The following is a 25,973-nucleotide window of genomic DNA, read 5'->3' as shown; positions in this document are numbered from 1 at the left end:
AAGTTTCTCTAGATACTGAAGCGGTGTGGTGGGAAAATGAAGGGGTGGAAACAAGGGTGGGGTGGGGGAGCAGAGGGCTGTCACATCATGAAACTGAAAGACCAGACCAAGCAGAGAGGTCTCTGAATCAACAGCCTGTGTTGAAGAATCAAAGGAAATTCCGTTTGGCACTGGGGAGCTGGGATGGGCCTCAGAGGAACAGGAAACCGAAGAGACAAGCAGAGCCCCGTTTGGACACTAGAAGCAACAGCAAGACTTTGAAGCTTGGCGGAGACCTGTGTTTTAGGAAGCTCTCCCAGCTGTGCAGCTGGTGCGAAGGGTGGCAAGCTGGAAAACAGTGTGATAGTCCAGGAGAGAGCGATGGGCCTGGTTCTGTGGAATGGACAGTTTTTCACCCTTGTCTATTCCGAGTTTCCCAGCTTGGACAAGCCAGTGTTATTTTCATAACAGAACAAAAGAATAACGTGTGTTAAGGAAGATGAGCTTTACAGTGTTTTGCCTGAAAATCGCTCAGACCCTCTTGGGAGTGTCTGCTAAGCCTGTATCTGAAAGAGAAATCACACCCACATGCTGACCCGTAAGACCCTACGGCTCCCACAGCCGAGCACTGAGAAGATGTGTTTTCCACAGGCCAGAAACTCAAGGTGCATGGATGTGAGGAAGACGCCAGACATCAACCCGTGCCCCCACACTTGTATATACTTGCATGTGCACCCACGATACACATACACAAACACACACATACTTGCACATGCTCCCACAGACACAGGCACTCAAACACACACATACACACACCTGTACCTGCACACTCACAAAACTGCAACAAAACAGAAACAAATTCAAGTCCATGTTCCCCCCGTTTGGTGAGGGGGAGCTGCATGCTGTTCTGCTGTCTGCTGGTGTGGGTTGTTTAGAGAACATGGAGAAATCACTGAACATGTGATCTGCACGTGTTCTGAACACGTACACATCACACGTGCACTGAACATGGTCCTTGGTCTCCGAGTCCTATAAAGACCACATCTTTGTGAGAAGAACAGGGTGGCTTTCCAGTATCAATTTCATGTGAATACATGCACTTTTCCAAAGGTAACTCAGCTTTCACCAGACCCCCAAACCATGCGAGGAGACCCCAACAACCTTTTTTTTCCCCACGTCTGGCAGCATCCACAGGCGTTTCGTGTTCACACTCAAGCTGCTCAAAATCTTGCCCTTCTCCCCACAGGCCCAGCCTCAGCAGCTGCAGATCCTCACTGCAGAACCCAGTTTTCTTACTTAAGCCTGCGAGAATTTTACTTTCTTTCCTGGGGTAAAGATACAAAGATCCCTAAACTGAAAGAGCAAACTCTTGCATGAAGAAAATGTCCCTCTCCCACTGGGCAGATGAGAGCTGGACCAGTTCAGATGGAATATTCAGGCAGCTGTAACAGGAGGTTGTGAAAGTGATTCATGAAGTCTGGGTTCACTCTCAGTAGCCGCTTCCTCGCCTGGGGCCTGAAACTGCATTGCTTTGAGATCTTTGTCTCAAAGTCTGAGAGTTTCTTGGAACAAAGAACACCTGCATAACAAGGACAAATAAGCCCCAGTCCCTTTCTGCGTCCGCCCATGGACCGGATGGCTCTGGAGGGGCCCAACCCAGGCTCCTGGCTAGGCTAGAACAACGCGCAGCCATCTTGCCTCCTCCACATCCTCGCATCAGCTCCAAGCCTTGGAGCATAGACCTCTGCTGGGACCAAGCGCTTCAGTGAAGCTCTGCGAGGTCGTGGGACACAGGATGAGGAAAGTGCTCAAGTGAGGAGGTGAGATGGGAAAAGGGGGCTTCAAGAGGCTGAGGTATGGAGCTGGAGCGGTGTTCAAGAGAAGTTGTTGTTCTTGCAGAGGACCCAAGTTCTGTTCCCAGCACCCACGTGGTGGCTGACAACCACCTCTTATTCCAGTTCCGGGAAATCCCACACACTCTTCTGACCTCTGTGGGTATTAGACAGGCGCACGGTACACAGACATGCAGGCAAGCAAAGCACCACATATACATAAAAGATAGTAAGGGGTCAAGAGAGGAGGGGCGTCAGCATGCAATGTGGGGGGGGCACAGATGTTCACCTCCTTTCCCAGCCTCTTGCTGCTGACCACATCTGCCAATCACCCTGTCCCTAGCAAGGCCACGGAGGACAGAAGAAACGCTGCCTGGAGCCACTCAGACAGGACCTTCTCAGCGCCAGGTCAGTCCCACCGGCGAACCTTTTCCAGGGCTTCTCTCCCAGGATGCAAACTTCCTTAGCACGCCTCTGCCTTCCTGTAGAGTTCCCCAAGACTGCTGATGCCTGCCCTCACCCTCTGGGTGGGTGACTGGGGCCCCCCTGGCTTGCACTGGAACGTAAATGTCCCATGGCAAACGCCAGGGTTTATCTCAGTAGCCGTAGCCCCATCCCCACCCCCACTCCCACCGGCTGCACCCCCAGCAGCCCGTCCTCACATTTTCCCGCTGGTGACACACACTTAAGGAGGCACCAGGTGAGCCAAGCAGAGGTTCATGCTCTCTCGCTCTCGCTCTCGCTCTCTCTCTCTCTCTCTCTCTCTCTCTCTCTCTCTCTCTCTCTTTCTCTCTCTCCCTACCTCCCACCTCCTTTCTCCCCTCTTTCAGCGGAGGCGCCCCTCTAGCTCTCCGCCCAGCACTCTGCACTGTCCCCTTGTTCTTTGCTGAGTGTGTGTATGTGGGGGCGGGGGTTGTTTCCACCACTGCCGCTGCCCTCCCCATTCCCCTTCCCGGTCCTGCTCCAGCTCACTCAGTTTAGCAGATCTGGCGAAGCTGGTTACCTGGCAGAAGCTGAGAGCTCAGCAAATATTTCTTGAATGAGAGAACGGGCACGACCCTTGCAAATGAGATCTCAGGAAGAACAGAGGGAAATCCCCTGACACACTCAAAATTAAAGTTCAGCCTAATTTGTTATACATGGGTTCATGTCTCGCTTTTTAATTTAAAGATGGGAGCTAAGGCTCAGCCCCTGCTAAGGCTGGAGTTCCCGTGTTAAGTTCCAATATCAGCATCTGAGGCAGAGATTATTACCTTGTTTTACAGCTGAATAGACAGAAACGGAAAAGGGTTAATAAACACGCCTAGACCCACACGGCCGGGAAGAAAGAGTTCCTTTGGCTCCCAAACCTGCCCTCCCTGCTGCCAAGCATTTTCCAACGTAATTAACCTATCTTTCACGGCTTCGTAACTGTAGCACTTGCTACTCAAACTAATAGGAGCCCTGGAAGCGGGTTCAGAATGCAAGCTCTCGGCTTTCTAGCCCAGACACCCTAGGTTAGCTACGCCTTTTCTTTGATTTGGTTGGGGGGTTTTTTGTTTGTTTGTTTTTTGTTTTTTGTTTTTTTTTTTTTTTTTTGAGGGAGGGTTGTGGCAGGCAGGATCTTACTACGTGGCCCAGACTGGCCCTGAACTCACACTCTTGCTTCAGCCTCCCCAGTGCTAGGATGACAGATTTGTGCCACCACACCTGGCTGAAAGACATCTTGAACTGTTGGTATTCTACACAGTCAGCCGAGTCAGAGGGCGCCAGGTGAGAGTCCCCGGACCACAACCCACACATCCGGTCCATCCCATGTTTTTCAGGGGCCTCAAAGATAGGAATGGTTTTGAATTGTTAAATGGTTAGACCTTTTCCAATAAAATGAGACTCTCCAATGATACGCAAAAATCACAAGAAAGTCATGTTTCAGTGTGCAGTAGTCAAACGGATCAGTCGACGTAGCCACTGGTTATCTGTGGTAGCACTGCAATGTCAGGCCCAAGTCAAAACAGCGAACCTACAGCCCACCAAGGTGTTCCGCGTCTGCTACGTCAGGGCCTCTTAAACCTTTCTATTCGTGACCTCCCCTTTTCGTAGAAAGTTTTACAGCACAGGCACACATATCATACATTTACTGATAATAAAGATTGTTTTAACGTTTTAGCATACATGTGCGTGTACACGTCTTAAAGTATGATGTGTGTGTGAGTGGGCCCACAGGCCACAGATTGTGTATGGCGGTCGGAAGACAACTTGCGGACTTGTCTCTCTCCGTGTACCTGTAGGTGGATTCTGGGGCTTGAACTCAGGTCGCCATGATTGTAGGGCACGTACCTTTGCCTTCTGAGCCATCTTGATGGCCCATGACATTTAAAATAACTCTTTGGAATATATATATGTAATTTTTCCATTAGTTAAAGTCAAAAGCAAATATGCATATTAATGAGGTGATGTGCTTCTTTGTTTTTACATAAGTAATTAAACATCGGCTGAATATTTACTATTGCAGAATGCAGAGCCTCAGAGAAGCCCTGTTGATGTTTTCTTGGGTTGATCGATGTTTTTATTTTATCAGTGCTGAGAATGTTGTTCTTCACATAAACAAGCAGTGAAAAGTGACGGGAGTACATTTAGGGCATGGTCAAAATTGTTGAAAAAAAATCTGTCTTAATTCCAAAGCAAAACTTTTTCATCTAACGCTTTTTAAATAAAACTTGGGTGAGCAACTCACACAGCAATTTTTATCAAACATTGTAATACGAACAATCCAGAGATACGCTAACTTAGACGCTAAGGAATGAAGGCAGAAAAACACTGAGGCCTTTGTTTTCCATAATTAAATCAATATGTTTCTGTAAGAACAGAAAACTTTTCACGTGCAATAAAAACACTGCAATTCGTCACACACAAAATGGTCTAGGGTCTGAACCGAGTCCGGGTCGTTGCGAGCAGCGCTCGGTGTTTCCTGTGTGACGTCATACACTGCTGCGCAAGTACAGAGTTCTGCGTTTAGAGCCAAGGATACATACGGGGCATCTCGCAGTGAGGTTACTCAGCTTGCGTGAGCACTGTCAACATTAACTCGGGTTTGTTATGTGCCTAACACCGAATTCGCTTTTAGTGGTTGCTCATTCACAAAACCTTTGCTGTTTACCAAGCTGTTCTTGAGCCCTACATTCTGTTACCACAGTTGAGAGGCGTGTGCTACCTTGCAGAACGTCGGGCATTCCCGTTTTCGCCCTGTCCCTTGCCACCTTGGGCTGTGTGGTTTATAATGGCGCTGTGAAAAGTGCTTAGGGGCAGCTGGCATTTGCGAGGACAAAGGGAGAAAGACATCCCCAGTGAGAGCTGGTGTTTGGCAGAGGCCTGGATTTACCAGAAGTTCAGAAAGTAGAGGGAATGGGGGTGAGAATGAGGCCTGTATGCAGGACAGCAAGCACAAGCTGAAGGTGAGAAAAGACAGTACAGCAGTGTGCAGGGTCCTGCAGAAATAGACCCTCCAGCTGAGTGGACAAGGCTTGTAGAAGGTGAGGGGTCAGGTAGTGCCTTTGGCCTTGCTTTCCGGTGGGAGGCACAGTTGCATTCATTTTGAGATAATTGCAAGATGAAGGGTCGGATCGTGTCCAAGTAGTCAGAACACACAGATCTTTTCCTAAGATTCCCAAACTGTGATTGTGAAAAGGCATTTTCATTCCAAAGAAAGAAATCCTAAGCTTATGTTTTTAGGGAAAAAATTACATGGCTCTCTTAACTTCTGTGTGAGCATCAGCTGAGCGAAAGAACATCATGAAGGTTTAGAGTAAGGTGATGGGCACGAAGAGAAAGGAAGCCCCAAGTAAGATCCAGAGCCCATGGTCTCCTTTCTCTAAGGTCTCAAGTGATAGTGGAAAGATATGGATGATCAAGAACAGGGTCACCTCTACTACCTCTCCCCCAGAGTTGAAAGGGGGGGCTTTGTGCCAAGTAAGGGTGTGATGCCAATCCCCAAGGAATCTCTGAAAGGAGATGGAGATGCAGGAACAGCGTATTTCTCACAGGTTCCACCAGGTAGCCTTGACAGAGAGCACTGTCTCATGCATTGCTAATTCAGTCCCCTATGAAGAGATGAGTGGGTGGAAGGATGGGCTGAGAAAAGCGTGCTTGTTTTCATCTGCTCTTGCGGCTGCTGTGGAAAAGCAATTGTCTCTTTGTGTTTCCTGTTCATTGAAGGAAATCACGCTGGAAGCAACCTCATTTGAGGCCCAGCAAGGAACATCTGCCCTGCTTTGGCATTTCAGTGAGATATTAGCTCAGCCTTTGCATTCGGCACTTTCCTGCTTATAACACACACAGACACACAAACACACACACACAAGAAAAAAAAAAGGAGCGGCAACATTCCCAAGCTCTTTAAATTACTACGCAGGGCTTCTATTAAGTATTAGCGCGCTCAGACAGATTTTCCCAGCCCACCCAGGGATGTAAGTGTGTGACTGTTAAAGACGGTAAATCAGTCAGTTCCAACAGAGGCTGAAACTCCCTGCCCAGCTATTTTTCAATCCGAGCAGCATCGCCTTCTGCATATGATAGCATTTGTATAATGTGTCCCTGCCCCAACCCATCCACACCCATCCCTCCCCTGTACATCAGACATTTGCTCTTCTGCACCCCAGGGTGAACTTAAGGATGTGGGCGTTGCGTGACTAGACACCCTAGCCTGCGGTTGGCCTTTAAGAAGCCACTCTCAGGAGTTGACAGTTCTGTTCATGCTTGAAACCTCGGTGCAATGGGAGAATTTCCCACAGTTGTGTTGCACAGCTGTTTTGGGAATTTCTCTCACTAAGTAACATTCTGTTATTTGAAAGAATTGCTCATGTATTCTGCAACTTCCATGTAAGCACATCAGTATTATTTCATCTAAAACAGGCCTGTTGGTATGTGAATGTTAGGCTTACTGATAAGTATAATATTGAAATCATATGTAAAGGCTTCAGATGTATTCTACCATTAATGAGTGAGACCATTAGTTCTTCAAAAAGTGAGAATGAACTTGAGGTATTTTGCTTCAAAGAATCTGGTGTATGGAACATGACATTAAATATTCATCAATTTTAAAAGCTGCAAATGTCAAGGGAAAAAAAAACAAAGCTCTCAAATGCTAGAAGGGCTTTGTGAAGGAAACATCTTGAAACCCCAAGGTAAGTCTGAGGAAGCAGACTCCTAAGCTTTGCCTACTGGTGATAATTGGTGTTTGTTATTACTGAAATACCAAAGGGGCAAGAAAGAGTATAGTGTCTATGGTATCCTAACTTTATTTTTATTTTTATTGTTTGACAGTTATTATCCTGCTGTCCTGGTGAGCCTGGGACTCACTATAGAAACAAAGCTGGCTTTAAAATCAGAGATCTGCCTGCCTCTGCCTCTCCATTGCTGAAATTAACGATCACCACATAGTTGGCAGCCCAGACCTATTATAAATAAAACATTTATGTAAATAATCAGTATCACCTTCAAGGAAATTGTAATATCAGTCCTACGGCAAAGGTGATTAACATAACCAGTACAGGGGGACAGACAATCCACACACAGGACTCAAATGAACCATTGAAGCTATTTCTTTCAGGCGATGGTAAATGGTCCAGGTAGGGATTTCAGGCTGCAAATCACAAAAGCATCCAATGAGCTGTGACATAAAAAGTAGGAGGTTCGGGTCTTTTATTGTGTTCCAAACCACACCCAAAACTTAACAGCTTGAAATAACGTTGATTTTGTTCATGAGTCTGCCATTAGAGAAAGGGCTTAGAGCAGTGGTTCTCAACCTTCTTAATGCTTTGACCCTTTAGTACATGTTCTCATGTTGTGGTGACCTCCAGCCGTAAAATTATTTTCATCACTACTTTATAACTGTAATTGTCTACTGTTATGAAACATAATATGCCATTCCCCTCCCCACAAAGGGGTCGTGAGCCAGGAGAACCACTGGCTAAGGAGAAGAAAGCTTGTCTGTTCCCCTTTGCATCAGTGAGGATAACTTGAAGATTGGGGTTTGGCATCCTGTGCAGGCTGGCACACTCCAGTTTGGCAGTTGTCACCGGGAAGCCTCAGAGAGCCAGATACAGGGATAGCTGGGCTCCTCTGCCACTGCTATCTCTCTGTGGCCCTCACACGTCTTCTCCAGCTCCCAGCTTCCATGCAGTCTAACTTCTAGCATTTCTGCTAAAGGACTCCAGGACACCTGTCAAAGAAAAGAACGAGGCAGAAACTATGTCCTGGAAGGCCCAGTGCTGGGATCCAATCAGTGTCACTTCTGCTAGATTCTGTTTGCTGGAAGACAGTCGGGAAAGCTGGCCTGTGTTCCACCGAGGGGGCCTGAGCTGTAATTTTTGATGGGAGAGGAGCAATGAATTTATGGCAATGCAATGAAGCTGCCAGGGTAGAATTGCTTTCCAAGTAGGACACAAAGTGGGAGGTGGACCTGTAGAGTGGGGGACTCCACGCTGTAGAGGGAGAGTAGGCTTCTGCAATTATCTGTTGTTTGGTTTGAGGGGTTCTGCTTTGTTTTCTTCTACAAGCCTGTCGTTATATAGCCCAGCCGGACCTGGAGCTTGGGATCCTCCTGCCTCAGTCTTTTAAGTACTGGGATTACAGGCATAAGCCATCACACACACTTCGTGCTACCATTTTTGGATGACTTTGTTATCTCAAAGTCATTTGAAAGTACCATGGCTGCAGATGTCATAGCCATGTCCAAGACTAGAAGGAGTAGAGGGAAAAGTGCCAACAGCTTCCAGCCCCCTTGATCAAGTGATGAAGTGATCCCCAAAGCCTCCATAGCAGAACTGGGGCATTTGTCCATGCGTCAGAAAGCTGATACAACGTCACTCTTTGCCTCAGGGGAGACTGGAACCCTGAATGCTTAGCTTCCTCATTTGGTATTGCAGAGGTCAGCAAAGGGCCAGGAATGGCCAGTGGTTCAGCTAAGCCACACACTTCCGCCTCTCCAAAGTTCCACATGCTCCACTGGAGAGCACACCAGACCCACGCACTCATGGGGAAGCAGAACCTCAAAAAGTTGCTTCTCTCCCTCAGTCCAGGTCAATGAGATGACCCAGTATCGTCGGCAGATAATATGGTCGGCAGATGGGATGTGCAGCTGCCAATGAGGAGAACCTCTTCCAACCGTGAATCTCCAAGAGCTGGATCCAGAGCTAGATGATTCTTTCCCACAGTTTAAACAGAAAGCAGAACTGGCTTGCCACACAGACATGCTCACAGACAGGGAGGACAAGAAGACAGACCACTGGCCTTGGAGGAAATAGAATAGAAGATCACCTTGGGCTCAGAGACCCAGGGCCTAAAAATATTCTAGAGATAAGGGAAAAGGGAGGCATTGCCTTGTAAACCTCGCCCAGATTTCCTGCCTGAGCTTAGAGGACACCCTCTTTGGGGCTTCTGTAGTTTACTAGTAAACGCTAACAGAAGATACTGTGACTTGGTAAAGCATTCCAGGTTCAGCTTTAAGGTCATATCATAGTGGGCTTAATTTGGTTTTCTCCCCCCCCCCGCCGAAGCAAAGCATTGCCCCCATCTGAGGGCGCACAGTAGGTGCTCAAGGGTAAAGAGAGTACACTGCAGCCAGCATTTTTTTTTCCTAAAGACTCGATTCAAACACGTGATCACAGATTAGCCCAACAATCGCTAAGGTGAAGGATGAGATGGCTGGGTTTGCTGGCTTGGCTGGCGTCCAGAACTCTCCCAGGTACGCCATAAAAGCAAGGAAAGTCAACGTGAAGCAAGAACGTGGCCACAGTGGGAAGTCAGGGCTATCCCAGATACGCCTTGCATATATATCAGAGAATAAATAACTCGTTAATTGTGAGAGACAGAAAACCAGGAACTAGTAAACATTCCCCTTTAAGATGAAAGAGTTGTAGCACGGGGATTAAATAACTGATTCCAAGCGGCACAGCTCACTGTTAACAAGCAAGCGTCAGGGCGCGTGCAAGCATTCCATTGTTTAGTTTGGAACAGAAAGTTACACAGGTCTTCACTTTAAACAATGGATTGTTTGAGCTAATACAGAATAGACTCTAAAATAAAATCATAAAGCATATGCCATGGAAGTTGCCATCTTTTTATCATTTATAATCCAATATTCTGCTTTCAGTGTTTTCTTTCATCTTAGCATTTTAATTAAGAAGCAAAGAAAAGGCTTATGGAGATCACGACCCCACATTTCTCATTTATAATTCAAAAGTATAATCAGGCCACGATGACTTTTGATCTTCACAGACCATAACAAAAATAATATATTTGAACTTTTTTTAAAATTAAAATGCCAAAGTAGAAACCTATTTGAAGACACTTCAATTATTCCCAAGTCACCTAGCAATATTTTAAAGCATAAAAACTATCATAAATTTATCTGTAGCTTGGAAAAACAGCTTCTGAAGGCCAGAAGCAGCGTTCTGCTCATACAGCAGTTTACTGAGCTGTTAACACCATTTGCAAACTCATATACTTTTTGTACACGAAAGTGTCTTTGAAGTAGAAAATTTCTCACATTCGCTTCCAACAAGAGACTCCCACTGGGCTTTGGATGAAAAGATAGGTGACAAGACAAAGAGTCCTCATCAAACACCAGTTTGTTTTTGTTCTGCCAAGGCTAACACCAAGAATTGCCCACCCCAGGAGCACATGTCTAAGAGAACAAGCATGCAAATGGTAATTTGGTAAATGAACCAGTTACCCTCCAGAACTTCCATTTCCATTACCAGGTTTGCCAGAAGTAAAACTGGCAGCGAAATGATTGTCTTGTTGTTAATGATTCTCTTTGTTGTTAAGTGAAATTTAACAAAATGATTCTCTGCTACATCAGCTCAACTTCCTTAATGCTAATGGGGTGAAATGCATGGAACACACACTGAGTGCACACTGAGTTTAGATCAGTGAGCACTTACCAGGTGTCTATTACAAGACGCCATGCTAGTGTCAGACATGCAGGCACAGACTTGGGTGTGACAGGTCTGAATTTACACCCCAGCTCATTACCTACTGGGTAATCATCCAGAGGGTTCCTCAGCTTTCCTCAGCCCTAGCTGCTGCTTCTACAGTAGCATAGCAATCACCACCAACCTCACAACCCCTACTACCAACACCAGAACTTCTTCCACAGGTAAAGTCGGGTGAAAAGACACATACAACAGATTGTGTTCGTGTTTGTGCTATTGTAGTGGGACTTTAGAAGACACACATTTAGCTCAACATGGATTCTAGGTCCTTGAGCCCTGACTTGAGTAATGAGCACAGCTACCCAAATGGAGAGAGGTGTTACAGAGGAAACAGCTTGAGCAGATTCACGGGGAGGGGCACACTGTTCACAGGAACAGGATGTGGTTTTCTGTTATGAGAAATGAAGTTCAAAAGGGGAGAGGTCATCCAAGGCTTCTAAGGAAGGTGGGGACTGGGTCATAGGAGGCCTGATAGGTCACAGTGAGCAATCTATTTCTTTCCATAGATCAAATCTCATGAACCGGGTTCTATAAAGCACCTTATAGAGGTATGTCATGAGGTGTTCTTTGGTATTCCTGAAAATAATAGCTTAATTGTGACTTGTGTTTAGAAATATCTTAGACATCACCTTCTTTTAATGCTCGGTGTGCACACATTCACATACTGTAGACTCTGTGAATTCCTGCATATAGAGTCCTGTGTATGTCGGCTGAACCTGAGTCTTAAAGAAGATCAGGCTGCAGGACATCCGTGGGTTTGGGACACTAGAAGAGAGTCAGCCAGGTCTTCATTTGAATAATGAACTGGACAGTTCAGCCTAGGAGACCTTCTCACTCCAGCCACAGAGAAGGCTTTTTAAAGAGCGTGCCCGAGAACAGAGGCAAAATGCCGACAATCCAGCACAGAGGAGACAGAATGGATTCAAAAAGAGAGGTCACTAAGCACGACTGATAAAACGTAAAGCAAAGAATGGCACCTTGAGTTCTTGCCTAGGTCAAAAGAATAAGAGAGTCATTCATTGCAAAAAGAATCCAGAAAAGCATGATTCAGGGGAAGGAACTGGAGATGGAAAAGATGAAGGACTTAATTTGGAACACGATAACATTGAGCATCCTTGATACTCTCAAGTGAAATAACAGGCAGAAATTCAGTCTAGAAAGGATGCTTCAGCCCTAACCTAAACCAAAGTCATAGGACAAGTAATTTGCAGCTCTTTTTGCACAAAATATCAAAGTTAATTTAACATCCTATAATGTATTACATTAATTTCAATGGTCATCTTACCACTAAGATTATTATTTCTATTTTAAAACTTGGACTTTTTAATAAATTTCTAAATGAAAATGTGCACACAGTCAGACATACATGCATGCGTTGCTCACAGTAAATAGCTTAAATTCTCACTTTAAAAAGTGAATCTGCTGTAAAGCTATCACAGTTATGTAGATGCATTACAAGTCTATGTAAACGAGCCCCAGTCAGTTGTAACTGTTAGCCTCACACATCCAAGACTCATCAGAGAGGAGAAACTAAGCTGAGAAATTACCTATCCCAGACTGGCTGGTGAGCATGTCTGAGGAGGAGTGTCTCGATCCTTAATTGATGTAGGAGGGCTCAGCCCCTGTGGGTGGCCCAATCCCTAGGCAGGTGTTCCCAAACTGTAAATGAAGGCTGTTTGAGTGTGAGCCTGCCTGCCAGCTAGCAAGCAAACGACACTATCAATTCCTGCTGTACTTCCTGGCTATGAAAAGAATACCTTGGTTGAAGGCAATGGGTAATGAAATGGCAAGCAGGCCTGCCTTCAGATTCTTGCCTTGACTTCTGACCTTGACTTCCTTCAGCAATGGACTGTGATACAGAGCTACAAGTGAAAATAAACCTTTCCTCTCCGAAGTTGCTCTTGTTTAGGGTGTTTATCACAGCAACAGAAACAAAACTAGAACAATGACTTAGCTTTCGTACATGTTAAAAACAAAACAAAAACACTGTACAAAACCAATTTACTTCCTTTATATCTCTGAGCCTCTTGCAAAAAAAAAAAAAAAAATCTTTGGGAGCCTTAAGAGTCCGAAACAGTTTCTGACATAGGGAAGGTACATATTAAACTTTTATTGAGGTAATAAAATTAATTGAGGCAAGTCCCAGGAAAAAGTCCAAAGCTGACAGGTTCCAAACTGCACTCTCTCCCTAATTTATGTCATATTTTGGCTTGTATTTTAATATCTCTACATGCTAATAAATTTCTGTGGTGGTTAATAGAAGGTGTCTACCTGACAGGCTCTAGAATGACATGGGAGACAAACCTCTCTGTATGTCTGTGAGGGAGTTTCTATTCTGGGTTAATTGAAGTGGTGCTTGTCACCGTAAAAGCAACTTAAGAAGAGAAGTGTTTATTTTGGCCCAGAGTTTGAAGGTGCAGTCCATCGCAATGGGGTAGGCATGGTGGCAGCAGCAGGAGGCAGCGGGTCACGTGCTATCCACAGTCAGGAAGCAAACAGTGACTGATGAATGCTGGTGCTCAGCTGCGCCCTCCCTGTTATTCAGTCCAGGACCCCAGCCATGGAACTGTGCTACCTACATTTAATCTGGCTCTTCTCATCTCCATTAACCTACTATCAGAAACTTCTTACAGGCTATGACCAGAGATTGGTTTCCATGGTGATTCTAAATCCTGTCAAGTTGACAGTGAAGATTAGCCATCACACCTCCTTATGTTGCTCTTGCCAGGTGTTTTTTGTGTTTTGTCAGTGATCAGAAAAGTAACTGATACACAACCAAGCTCTTACCATCACTTCTGCTCCCCCTCCAAACTCGACGCTTGTTTTTCTAACCTCACATGACTTTGCATGGGATGGTTCATCAGGAAACTTAACGTGTCCTTGATGACACTGCTGGCTGCCTGGATTCACAATGTCCACCCACCACCTCCCAATGAAGGTGCCCCAGTTTTGTCTAGGGGCCAATGTGTCCAACCAAAACCTCAGCCTCCTTGATGCTAGACTTATACACATGTAATTCTGGTCAGTGAGATTTTTTAGAATTCTGCTGGGAATTTCTAGGAAAACTTTTATTTTCCTGACACATGTACTTCCCTTCTTTCACCTATTCCATCTTTAATCTTGACGATATTGATGCCCAATGCATTTGTATCACATTGAAGAGAGTGGAAGGCAGAGGAAGAATGCCAAGGAGAAGAGGTCATATGCCTGGGGTTTCAATACCATTCACAGGCTGCCATCCGAGCTAGGGCTATCTTTGGAATGCTTTTTATGTAGAAAATGACTTGATTAATCAAATAGCTTGCTTGTTTAAAATGTGATCTATTGGGTTCTGGTTCCCCACAACCGAGCACAGTTGCCCGTGACACAACATACAAAACAAGAATTTTGACTTCTATGATCAAAGAGCGTCTGGTTAACTGCCTGCCCTCCATCTCTCAGACCTGTTCCTCTGCAGTCACAGACATCCTGGCTTCTGCTTTTGCATCCCTTCAGTAGCAGAGAGGGGGAAATGGGTCTCATCTTCAATCTCATCTTCAATGCCTTAATTTTGACCTACATCTGAGCTGTGTCTTCAAACGTTTCTTCTCTCCATTTCTATCATCCTGTCACCTAAGCAACCCATCACCATAGCCTCTCAATGGTACCTCCTGACCCTAGCCACCATTTTCCCAACCCCAACCAATCCCTCCCACACGTCTACAGTCAAGTGAAAATTCGTATCAGGTCATGCCATGCTAGGTTATAAACTTTCCAATCATTTACTGTCTTGTCTACAATATAATCCAAATGTCTGGCAACTATAGACTGAATGTTTTGTCCCCAGAATTTGAAACTCCAGTATGGGGTAGGATGTAGAAACTCTGGTACAGGGCTATTTATAGAAGGACAGTTGGTTTAATAATTAGGTCTTAACATGAAACCCTCAGTTGTGGGATTAATGAAGAGTTAGAGTCACCTGATCCAGGAATAGTGAGGTATACAAGTAACCCCAGCACTCTGTAGGGAGTCAAGATCAGAAAGCCAAGGTCATCCTTGACTTTAAAGCCAGCCTTGAGAGACCCTATCTCAAAGGAAAGAATAAAGAGGAGGAGGAGGAGGAAGAGGAAGAAACCACCATGAAAATGTTCTCTCTCTGCTCCTTCCTCCTCCCTCTCCCTCCCCCCCTTCTCTAACAGTTCTGATCTCACCATCAATTTGCTTTCTCTTCCTCACTGCAGTCAAGCCATTCCACCCTCATTCTGCTTGTCAAAACTTCAGTGTTTCCACCTTGGGCCTCCGGGCTTCCTGCATCTCTGCTTCAGATCCTCCTCTACCCAGTTCTTCTGGCTCCTTCTCATCTGTCATACGTGGTCTCATCACACCATGTTGTTTTCTCCGAACAGTCTTATAAAATTAGCATTTATGCTTGGATTTTTGTCATGTTTTTATTGGTTTTTTTGTTTTGTTTTGTTTTGTTTTGTTTTCATTTAGACTAGAGGCTTCATGAATACAAAGCTCCATCTCCATTGGCACATTGGAGGCCCTCAGTAAATAGTGTTTTTAATGAACAGATAAAGTTTTGAAGAGAACAACCCATCTTAGATTCTTAGGATCCTGCCAAAGCTTATGGTTCTGAAACAATTCTGCTAAAATCTTCAAAACACAAGCAGAGCTTTAGATGTGAATAAAAGCTTATTCTAGCATAGTTAGCTCTGAACTCACCAAATATATTCAGCCCCATTAGTTACCCATTCCCACAGGTAAGTGGTTTTTTTCTTATTACGCAGACTCTTTGGCCTCAATAGAGGAGCATGGCAAGGAATTGAACCCTCAGTTCAGGCTTCCAAGTGTCATGTTCTTACACAAACAAGCCCTCGGGAGTTTGGAAGGGAACCCCATAGACTCACAGTTCAAAGATTCCATACGGGTTTACATGTGGCAGAGCTCAGGGAAGGCTGCCCTGTGGGCAGTCTCCATGGCTAAGCTAAAAGATCAGGAACTGTCCCCTCAGCTTTCCAGTTCTAAGCCAGATAAAATGACGTGAGGGAAAAAAATGTTCAAAGTAACTAATACAGCTGCCCATTAAGGACCAAATGCTTTCAAACCACAAGCAGGCGCTTAGCCGCTTGTGGCCAGCTGTGTTTCTAGAGGGTTTATTCAGCATTCTGAAGCATACGCCACTGTTTTCATCACCAAATCCTTACAGTTGCAAGGAAAGGCAGAAACAATCTACAGGAGCCCGTGGCAGAGCAAGGAAAAATGCCTGCTCAGTGTCGAGGGCTCCCACTGACGTCCTCTGGTCACACCACGGACAGTCGGGACAGAAGAGGAGGACAGTAGGCACAGGCCAGGACACTTGTAGGACACAGTATCTTAGCAATACATCAGGAAGAATCACCCTCCTCACTTGGAGCCTTTCATGCCCTCTGTTTTCACCTTCCTGAAGGTGGTCGACAGTGTCCTGGGAATAGTTTAGGGAATCTGTGAGAGCAAAATTATTCACAGTAACACTAAAAGCATGATTTGCTGTATGGACATTTACAGTGATGGTGAAAATTAATACTGGGTCAAAGGCAAGGCGAGGCAGACTCCCAAACCGTACCTAAAGGTCCAGGTATTTTTTACCTTTGTGTGTTAACAATAAGTAAATGATGGGAAGAGTGAAGAAGGAAGAGAAGGAGAGGTGTTCCCAGCCCCTGGGAAGCTGAAGCAGGAAGATCATGAATTTGAGGTCTGTCTGGGTTACGCGGCGAGACCCTGCTGAGATACAGAAGGAAAAGGAACTGTGTTCATCATCTAGCATTTTCCTAGACACAGATTTACCGAAGCGTGTTCCTGTGCAGCAGTAAATCACCAGTTTCAGTAAATCTCAACATGTCAGGATGGCTCTTTACTGTGTCCTGCGTGACAAGCTAGAAAGTATGTCTAAAGCACTGCTCCTGCATGAAGAAGTTGTTTTACAGTTGTTACCAGGGAAATAATTGTGTTGTGAGTTATGCCGAAAGCATGAAATGTTGCTTTTGCTTTAAAGAAATCTTGTTCCAATTTATCAAGCATTTGCTTGAAAATAAATAAGGTGAGTTTGTCACTCCAAAAAAAAAAAAAAAAAAAAAAAAATCTCATGTTTGTGAACTAGTTCTTGCTGAGGTTTGGATAATGGATAGAATTACCCAAGAAGGTCATAGGTCATTAACACAGTATGCCCTTTCCAAAACACCCAGTCAGGTCGGATTTCCTCAAGACACTTCAACAAAACCAATATATCACATCAGACCAAATGACAATGTGTCTAAAAGAGTCTGACTGCCACATGTATGTTATGGTTGTGTGACTTGGTGTTCTTGTGGGGCCACTAACAGTGAAAGTGGTGGGGAAGGGGGGCTGTCTCTGACTCTTTTGCTTGCGTTTGGGACCCTTTTCCTCCTGCTGGGTTGCCACACCCAGCCTTAACAGGAGGAGAGGTGCCTAGTCTTATTGCAATTTGATATGCCATATGTACTTGATATCCCTGGGAGACCTGGCCTTTACTGAAGGGAAACAGAGGGGTGGATCTGAGGGGAGAGTGGGGGAGGGGTGCTGGGAAGAGAAGAATAAAGAAAACAAAAGAATCTGGCTACTATGTCAGCCACATGGTAACAAGATTTGGGGGTGAAAAGATAAAACAGAACCAGGCACTCCTTTCTTCTTATCTTATTTTTTTTTTATCAAAAGTATGTTATTCGTGTTATATGTTGCTGTTTTGAAGTAAGTTAATAATTATTTTACAAATGCTTGTAGCATGTTTAGATACAGTCCAAATATGCAAAGGCTTTTCGGGAAACTCAGTAAGTTTTCAGCATATAAAGGAGGAGCTGGTTAGGACCACTTGCTTCTCTTAGCAGAGGACCCAGGCTCAGTTCCCAGAGCCCACATGGTAGCTCACAACCAGCTATATCTCTAGTTCCAGGGGATCCGACCCTCATAGTCTCCATGCACACACATGGTGCACACACATTCGTGCAGGCCAAACACCAACAGGCACAAAAATAAGTGAGTCTTCAAAGAAAAAGAATACAGATGTGTCCTGAGACTAAAACCTGAAAGAATAGTTATAATGGAAGTATAGAACAGAACCAAAATACACAATGGACACAAAATGTATAAAGTGTAGCAGAAATAAAAACATGCAGATCCTGTAGAGTAGGTGAGATCATTTCCATGTCATCAGAGGAAAACTCTAAGCAGGAAAACACAACTTGCTGAGCAGCCTGTCATCACAGGAATGGATGATTTTCAAGAATTTTAAAGCCAGCAGAGAAGAGCCACGGGTATTTGTGACTCAGGAGAGAGTCTCAGTCACTGGTCTGGACTAAAAAAAAAAAAGATATATTGGTATAAAAATGCCCAAATGCATTATGAGACTGAGACTACACTGAGATTTAAATGACGAGAAGTGGACTCCAAAGCAAGAGAACTTTTTTTGCATTACCATAAGTCCCCATCTGTTTTTCCATCTTGAGATATATTCTTCACACTCTGGGGAAACTTAAGATTGAAATTCCTGTCTTTTGTTTGCAGGAGACTAAAATAACAGTAGAATCCAGTTCACTCTGAGGGAAAAACACCCCTCATCTAAAATAAATTTGCCTCTGAGTTAATGGAGGAATCAGAGTCCAAGGTCTGGTGTATTCTTCTGTAGGACATGTAATGTAACGCATTGCCTCTGAGGACACAGCAGGGCCTCCACAATGCTGGACACTGCTACAAAACTGGGCGAAATGTGAGGGGCCGGAGGGATGGTTGATTGGTTAGTGTTTACCATGAGAACCTGACGTCAGTCTCCGGCACTCACACAGAGGATGGGTGTACACCATGGCATGTACTGTTACTTGGAATCTCAGCAACAGGGAGGAGGCAAAGACTTGGGGATCCCCGGGGTTCTCTGACAAGTCAGCTTGGCCTCTTGGCAGAAAGCTTTAGGTTCCAGTGAGCAATGCTGTCTGGAACAAGGTGGGTAGCTCCAGAGGAATAATATACAAGGTTGATTTTGGTATTCCCACACATTCACACTTTTGTTTGTTTGTTTGTTTGTTTGTGTGTTTGTTTTGTTTTGTTTTTGAGACAAAGTTTCTCTGTGTAGCCTTGGCTGTCCTAGAACTCACTCTGTAAACCAGGCTGGCCATCAATTCACAGATATCCACCTACCTCTGTCTCTTGAGTACTGGAATTAAAGGCTAGCATCACCACTTGCTGGCCTTTTTAATTAATTAATTTATTTATCTATTTATTTATTTTTAAGTAGAACATTAGCCCTGGCTTCCCCTACCACAATAATTTCCATATTCTAAAGATTAGCAAAAGGGCAAAAAGATAATTAAAGAACCACGAGAAGCTGAATCAATTATTCGGTTACAAGTAGAAAAGTATGAAAATTACTTGGCATTGAAAAAAATGAAATGCTACATAGGCTAGGACACGGATGAGCCTTAAAATCATACTAAATTCTGGGCACAGTGACACATGCCTGTAATCCCAGCACTCAGGGAGGGAGATCTCTTTGAGTTTGAGGCCAGCCTAGTCTCCAAAGTGAGTCCAGGACAGCCAAGGCTACAAAAGGCCACGTAGTGTCCAAGTGTGGATGTTCTGAGCAGGCAAATCTATAGACAGAGCATAGATTTTTGGGTTCATGGAGCTAGAGAAGTGAAAGTCAACTTCTCGAAAATAAAGATTTGGGGGAAAGATGGTTTGGAAACATTCCAGAATTGATTATGGTGACGGTTGCACAACCCTGTAAGTCAGTTACATTCCACATGAGCAACATGTATGACATGTGAATTACGTCTCAATAAAGCTATGACCAAAAATATATATAAGGAAATTTCGGCTCCTTCCGATCTCAAGTGTAGAGATGTTCACGCTCACTTTATGTGAACAAAGGCTTGCAAAGTTATCCTAAGGTTCTGTCGAGATAGACACATCTAAAACTGTGCACCACAGCAGCCAAGGACTCAGAAAAGAAACCCAAGGCATAAGCAATGTGAAAGATGCAGGAGAGGCCAGACAACAGGCTCTACATCATGATGACAGGTAACGGGCGGCCTAGGCAAGTGCTCTGCGCCCTACAGAAGGGCACGTACCAATGGCCTTGAGAAGACCAGAGTGTCATTCAGAGGCACAGTAAGGGCGCCAACATAAAGACCTCCACACACTGCAAACCTCCATCTGGGGGCAGGGATGCAATGGCAGGGGTACCACGCCCAGCACATGACCGCAATGAAGCCTGCGCCCTCAGAGAAACCGGGTGAGCTCTAAGGCCACAGAAGCAGCTGATGGCGCTCCGGGTGAAGAGGGGAAGGGGAAGGGGGATGTGCAAGTCTGCTCCTGGGCCGACAGACGCTCCTGGGCCTCAGTGGTGGGGGCCCAAAGAGCCAGCAGGATCTGAAACTTCACAAGCTCTTGCCAATATGCAGCCAGACAGCCCTTCAAGTTTAAGGTCCTCAACTTTCACAATGCCACAACCCTTTAATGCAGCACTTCACAGTGTGGTGACCCCAACCATGAAATTATTCTCGTTGCTACTTCATAACTGTAATTTTGCTACAATTATGAATCAGAATGTAAATATCTGCTATTTCTGATGGTTTTAGGCGACCCCCGTGAAGGGGTCATTTAAACTCTCAAAGGGGTTGTGGCTCACAAGTTGATTACTGGACAGTAAGAAGCCCAGGACCGAAGCCAAAGCACCCAAGGCTGAGTACTCCATGTACTGAGTACTAAAACACAAACACCAACATGCTAATCTGAACAAACACCACACTAAGAAGAATGCGGAGGCTGTTGAATATGCTTAAGTGTGGGGCAAGAGAATGAAAGAAGCCAAAGAGAAACACCAGGAACAGATTGCCAAGACACGTAGGCTGTTCTCGCTGAGAGCTCCTACTTCTGAGTCCAGACAAAAATAAGAGACTTTAGGAGTAACTAATAGGTAACCAAACCTTGAAAAAAAAAAGGGGGGGGAGATGGAAACAGAGTTGAGATTAAAAGGCAGATGACAATGTGCCAGCATCAGGCTGGATTTAGGGCAGCCTCCTATTTAGGACCACTAAGGCATTATCATCAGCCGGAAGCAAGGCTGATGCTGGACAGCCCTGGGCAATGGGCTTTAACACCCGTCCTTTCAGAGAACTGGCTGGCTGTGGGTGCAGCGGCTACAGGTAGCAGTTAGCCGATGGCCACGGCACACACAAGCAGAATGGGACCGGACAGCTCCCATCTTGCATTTTTTTTCCTTTAATTCACCAGAGTACTATGCAGTAGCGTCTCCATCTGCTAGAGCAGCTATGACAACACACTAGACAGCAAGTGTCTTAGCTTTGGGGCTGGCTTACAGAGCCGCTTACATTACAGGAGCTAAACCTTCTGAGATTTAGTCCATTACTGTCATGGTGGGAAACCTGGCGGCACGAAGGCAGATACGGTTCCTGAGAAGAAGCTGAGAGTTCTACTCTTGATCCTCCTCCGGCAGCAGCAAGCTACAGAGCCTCTGGGCCTTGCTTGTGCGTCTCAGACCTCAAGGCCCGCCCCCTAGTGATGCACTTCCTCCAACAAGGCCACACCTTTCAACACTGCCACTCCCCTATGGGCCTACGGGGGTCGTTTTTATTCAAAGCACCACAACGAGTGACTTCTAAGTGATAGAAACTTATTTCTTATACAAGAGCAAGGCGCCAGCAGATGCAGCATGGCTAGCTAAGGAGCCATTTTCTCAAATACAGCTGTCATCCCATGGAAGAAGGACCGAGGGCTTCTTGGGGCTCCATTACAAGAGCATCAATCCCTCTCGTGAGGGCTCCTCCGTGCTTACGACATACAGTCACCTTGGGAATAAATATTTTAACCAGTGAGTGGGAGGAACGCAGACATTCGGGCTGCAACAGATGGGTAACAGCACCTTCTACAGATAAGAAGGTGACACAATTTGGCTAAAGACTCTGAACAGTAGATGGGAGAATGCCCCCCCCCCCCATTTTCTGATTCCAAGAAGGCAGCTGTGGAATTCACAGCAAGTGATTGGGGAGTAGGGCAGCAGAGTGGTTAGTGTATGCGTTGTGGTGCTCCAATTCCCATGTGTCTTTCAGGAGCTCCTACCCTCTCTGAGCCTAGCACCTTCCTCTATAACTTAGTATTAGCTATAAGATCTAACTCCTGGGATTGCTTTGGGAACTCAACAAAGCCATACGCATGGAACCATCTGACAGAATGCCCGTGTATACAGTGGGTGCTCAGCAAGCAGTAGCTGTTTGAGCAGGTGACCATTTCGGTGTACTGCTGGACGAAGACAACGTTTCGTGTCCATGCAGACCCTTCTCCTGAATCACTTTCCCGCTTCCTTCAGTCAGGGAACATCAGTGCTAAATGGAACACTGGTTATTTAATCTAGAGCCAGATGTGTTGGTTCATGCCAAGAATCCTAGCATTCTGAAGACTGAGGCAAAAGGGAGGATTGTGATTTTGGGGCTATGTCCTATACCCTATCATTATAACATAACTATCTATCAAATGAAAAAAAAGAGAGAGAGAATTAGTGAGTTGGGGAATTACTGGAACTCTTGCTTAGCTAGTTGCGGGCTAATACTTTACTTGCAATCTAAAAATAAAAAGATGTTAGTGTGAAGTAGAAAAATGTGTAACCAGTTGGACCGCCTCCAGGAAGCCCTCCAAACTGAGGTGTCACCTGATGGAAAGGCAGGGGTGGCCCGAATCCCTATCGGCCTCAGCAAGCTGAGTGAGGGGCCCTTCCTGGGAAGCAGGAAGTGCTGCTTTCAGATACTCACCCCTATCTCCCATCCCTACCCTGAGGTATTGTCTCTGGCAAACAAAGGAAACCCTGAGCTTGGGAGATACCCAATAGAAGTTAACAAAAGGCAACACCAGTATCTTGGAAAGCATATGGCAAGTATGAGATTAGTGTCAGGGAAGGATCAGAAGGGAGGGGTGGGAGAAAAAGTCTTTGATATTCTTTGACTGGGGTGCCCTTGCTTGCTTGAAAACTAGCTCAGTGTTGAATGGAATAAACAGCAGGTGTTGGGTGGGTGCAGGGAGCGTTGGCCTGCAGAGGTGAAAAGCCTAGAGAACGAGGTTTAGGGGAGAAAAGCTGTGTGTCTGCATGTAGGCAACATACCCCCAAGGCTGCCTGGCTTTTGCCTCCACCCTGTATTTAAGAGCTGCCCTTGAGGGGGAATCCACTGGTATCTGCTGTGTTATTCATGAGAGCTGAGGGAGTGTCCCAGGCGGTGGGGGTGTGAGGAGGCAAGGCAGTAAAGGATTGCGGAGCAGGAACTGCAAAGGGAATTATGGGTCCACCTGCTAGGAATTCATTACACCCAGTTACTGTCAGTTGAGTGCCACAGCTGCCTCTTTTAAGAGAAAAAGAGTACATTTGGGAAATAATTGCCAGACCTCACTCAAAAGAGAAGAAAAAAGAAAAAGAAAAGAAAAGAAAAGAAAAGAAAAGAAAAGAAAAGAAAAGAAAAGAAAAGAAAAGAAAAAAAGTTTAAAATGCTGTGGTTTTCTTTCTTTGGTTTTGTTTAGTTTTATACATTTTTTTGTGGGTTTTTAATTTTCTTTAAGTTTGTATGGGAGTTTTGCCTCCATGTACATCTGTGTATTCCTAGTGTGCAAGAAAACCACAATGGACCCCTTGGAACTGGAGTTACAGACGGTTGTGTGTCCCCATTCGGGCTCTGGGAACTGAACCCAGGGCCTCTGCAAGCAGTAAGGGCTCTTACCTGATGAACCATCTCTCTGGCTCCAGTTTTGTGGAGCTTTGAGACATGGTCTCACCCTGTAGCCCAGGCTGGCCTGGAACATGATAGGCAGTCCAGGTTGGCCTTGCATTTGTGTTGATCCCCTGCATCATCCTCCCAAGAGCTAAGTTTATAGTTATCAAAAAGAAGTGACCGTATCTGGCTGATTCCAATATGGCTGATTCCGTGGGGCTTTTTTTGTTCTTTTATTATTGTTGTTGTTGTTGTTGACTTGTTATTGCTGCTGCTGCTGGCGGGGGGCAACATATGTGTGTGGTGTTGGAGAACAGAGTCTTGCTGTTTCTGCGGCTGAATCAACCACTGCTGTTGATTTGTGTTGCTGTTTGGTGTTGGCTATTTGACTAGACTGCTGGAATCCAGACAACAAAGAGCAGACTTGCCCCGAGGAACCACGCCTAAAAAGGTCGATAACCCCATCTTCTCCCCTACTTCTGGTCAGTGGTTTGGAAGAGGGGTAGAACAGAAGCACTTAAGGACCCTAAATAAAGTAGGCTTTTGGAAAATCTAAGCCTACAGATCTTCCCAGAAATATTCTCAAAGGGGAACAAGTGTTCCGGGGAAAAGAAATTGCCCAGAGCTGTTGAAGGGTCTGGTGAGCCACAGACTGTATTTCAGCTGACGTGCGTACCTTCTCTAAGCAATGATGCACACCAGCCACAGGTGACTCCCACTTCTACACCCTCAGCACCCCAGTCCTCACACCCAACACGATGAGCTCAATGGCACTGCTCAATGGGCTGCTTTCGTGGAGACCTCTCTGTGGGGCATCCTGCTCTCATCTACGTCCTCATACCTTCTGGTCCCGGAACTTCCCCGACGCTTGTCTGTCTTCACTGAACACAAACAGCCTATCCAGCCTATGTCTCCCTCACCTTTATTCATGGATACGATGTTAGGATGACGAGCAACTGCTAATGTCTGTCTGGGAACTGCTGGGCTTGTTTATGCTTTTGTTTGTTTGCTTGCTTGCTGGTTACAACATAGCTTTGGCCCACTGCAGTCATTTTGGTGAAACTGTATTTAGACATACACCCACAGGAAGGGTCACAGGCAATATTTTCACAATATTTTCATTGGGTTTCATATATTACATTCCTTAGCCACAACTGGTAATGTATAGATGCACACGAGAGTAATTGGAACATAGCCTCAGTTCATTCTTCTTAGCCACCCCTGGCTGACAGCCATCTTTGTTAGCCTATCAAAAAAAATTTTTTTAAAAAGCATGATCAATTTCTCTTGCTACTTAAGTACACTAGCAAGGAGGTAGTAGCCAGACCCCATACAGGGAGCATTGGAATTGGACTATTTGTTAATGAGATTATGTCCATTGTATCCCCATTCCTACCAAAATCTCTAAGCGGAGAGAACTTCCATTGACATCAGGAGCCTGAATGACAAAGGCATGGTAAAGGTCAACGGGGTCAGAGAAATGGTAGCCCTTTCAGCAGAGAAGACTCCAGCCTCAATATATACACCTTACAAGAGATATGAAAGAAAATAAAAGGGGACTGAGAAGAGAGAGACAGCTGCCACCTCAGCCCTGTGGGGTCTGTCCTCTGCATGGGACACAGCCACAGTGACAGTAGGGTTACATTTCTAACATTTCCATTCCTCCCACACTGGACTGACCTTCTGTTCCTAGAACTAAAGCCATGGGCTGAGAAGGAGCAGTCTCTAGAGACCCCTGAGCAGGGATCACATAGCCAGCGGACCTGCCTCTCAACCAGGCAGGGCAAGACCAGACCCACCATCAATAGGCACTAAAAGGCTTGAGGAACCAGAACTTCATGACCAGCAACATCTCTACTGAGCATCCACTAGGAAGATGCACATACAAAACCACTCATTGGTATCTTCTCAAGCTTTGTCCTCCAGCGGTGTCCCCAAATCTAAGAAAGTGCAGCTGTGCTCTTCTACTTGCTAAGTTCCCAAACCAAGTATCACCACTGACTCACTGGTGTCTTTACAATTCAGATAAAAACCATTGCACATCCTGCCATCCCTTTAAGGAAATATTCCCAAAATCCATCCACTCCTCTTCACTTCTGCTACTGTGGCCCTTTCTGATCGCCCCTCAAATGGATTGCTACAAGAGACCCCCAATTCCCATTGCTTCTGCTAGCTTGCATCAACCTATCCCACGCTATGGTTGTTGGTTTAGTTCCATCTCTGCCTTGCTTGGTTCCTTTCCTGTGGCTATGATAAAGTACCATGACAAAGAGGGGAAGGCTTTGTTTTGCCTCACAGCTCAAGGTACAGACCTTTATGGGGAGAAAGTCACAGCAAAAGCACGAAGCAACTGGTCCCATGGCATCCACAGTTGGGGAAAAAAGAGAGGTGAATGGATGTGTCCCACTTCATACGGTCCAGGAGTCCCTGCCCCAGGCCTGCTCCCACCT

General features: G+C 45.4%; 1 long non-coding RNA gene across 1 annotated transcript; it reads left to right on the top strand.

Moving 5' to 3' along the window:
* Nucleotides 1-1,610: 1,610 nt before the first annotated feature.
* Nucleotides 1,611-7,236, top strand: LOC132652186 (uncharacterized). Its single transcript, XR_009589662.1, has 3 exons — nt 1,611-1,799; nt 2,155-2,219; nt 7,110-7,236. It is a non-coding gene; the product is annotated as an uncharacterized LOC132652186 (long non-coding RNA).
* The last annotated feature ends 18,737 nt before the right edge of the window (nt 7,237-25,973 follow it).

Source organism: Meriones unguiculatus, chromosome 2 (assembly GCF_030254825.1).
Source record: "Meriones unguiculatus strain TT.TT164.6M chromosome 2, Bangor_MerUng_6.1, whole genome shotgun sequence".
Taxonomy (NCBI): Eukaryota; Metazoa; Chordata; class Mammalia; order Rodentia; family Muridae; genus Meriones; species Meriones unguiculatus.
The sequence above is the reverse complement of the archived record's forward strand: the minus strand, read 5'-3'. Positions and strand labels throughout refer to the sequence as shown.